Below are 1,847 nucleotides of genomic sequence, written 5' to 3'. Positions count from 1 at the left end.
ACAATCAACCGAAATTGAAACGAATATACAGAGCTAACAGATATATCAGAGTTACAGCAATATAGTATAGAAACAGAATATTGTAATTAAAACAACTATACAACGTAATCGATTAAAGCAATAAAGAGAGAGGGAAAGAAAAAGTCTGCAACAAGGTTTTTATTCTGGTTCGTTTGCGTGTCCAGTTGCAAACTACATCCAGGCTTCCTGGCTGATCTCGGAGATTTTTCTTCACTATAATTGAAATAATGTTTTACAAGCAATTCTTCCAATTACAACACTTAGACTATTACTTGAAACTAAAGAACCTTATTCCTTGGTTTGACTCCCTTCCTACCGCCCAAGAAAACCTTTCTTGCGGTGTAGCCCCAGCCAAGAACCTATTCTTTCTATCAAGAACTCTAAGCTAATGAAGATACAACACAATCTCGTTGGTGGTAAGACACCTTGAGATTCCCAAAGTTATAACACTTTTCACAAGAAAAACATAGAGTAATCTAAAGCAATTACAATGCTCAAATTTAACAATTAAGACCTTACTCTAAAACTCTAACACAAGTCTCATATAACATGACAATATATTAGTTGAAAACAGTTTTTACAGAATGCAAAATCTTCACAAAAACATCAATGAATGCATGAACATGTGAGATGAAATGATGAGAAATTAAACATGAAATGCTCTCAATCCTAAAGCATAGAATTCTATTTTTTCTAATCTCACAAATGCAATGTCATATAGATGCAACAATTAACACGAAATATGCTCTATCTCTCTTAAAAATGCAACATGCAAGTTATGGCTTAAGTTCTGAAAATGCAGTTTATAAAGAATCACTTCTACAACCCAGTTAATCGATTAAGACCTTGGTTAATCGATTAACGTGTTTCAAAAACGTAACTGATTCTGTTTTTCCAAGTTTTCTGTTTCAACAACTTTTCAAAAACTTATGTTAATCGATTAAAACATACCTTAACCGATTAACTGCATATTTCCAAGTGTATTTTCACTTTTCAAAACTCAAATACGTTATGCACTTATTTATACATGTTCAACACTAATTTTATGCCTAGGATGCACAAATTACATATATTTATGTGATGCATGAACATATTATAAATGACATATCTCAAAACTAAAATGATTTAAAGTTTTATGCATATGAGACATGTATTGAGTTTACCTAAGCCTTAGACTCAACCTAAACTAATCACTAGTCTAAGTCTAATACCAATCTTGAGACTTAAGCATGTTGATGATCTTCAAGCTCTTATGAACACAAGTTGTCCTCATCAAAACCAAAACACATAGTGAGAAAGTTTTCCAAAGTGCTCCTCTTGACATGCGCAATTTCACTAAGTGCTTGTTAAGTATTAATTGTAGTGAGCATATCCGAATTTGGAGGCAGCCACCCTTCAAACCAATTAAACTTTTAAACTCTATTTATGTGTAAGTTTCATATATTGTTGATCTACTCGTTTGTTCTCCTTTTCATAAGCATGATTTAAATATTTGGTGGGTTATTTTCCTCATTATCAATTGGTTTTAAGAAAGAATGTTAATATGATATCAGAGCTAAAGTTAACCTCTTATCCGGTTTTTATCGGTCAAAAGATTAATGTATTTTCGTTATGAGTTAAAGGTGATATCATAATCTCTTGTCTGATTCAACAATTTTTGTGGATGTAACATGTTGGGAAGCAAGTCTCACATAACCTATCTTATTGAGCTACTTATCTCTTTTTAAATTGGGTTTGAGATGCTACCTTAATATTTTTAATTGAAGATAATAATGTTTGATCCATAAAGTGTTGGAATTCGACAATGCCAAGGAGGAGGAGGAGGA

Source organism: Lupinus angustifolius, chromosome LG04 (genome assembly GCF_001865875.1).
Source record: "Lupinus angustifolius cultivar Tanjil chromosome LG04, LupAngTanjil_v1.0, whole genome shotgun sequence".
Lineage (NCBI taxonomy): Eukaryota > Viridiplantae > Streptophyta > Magnoliopsida > Fabales > Fabaceae > Lupinus > Lupinus angustifolius.
This window is presented reverse-complemented; position numbering follows the sequence as displayed.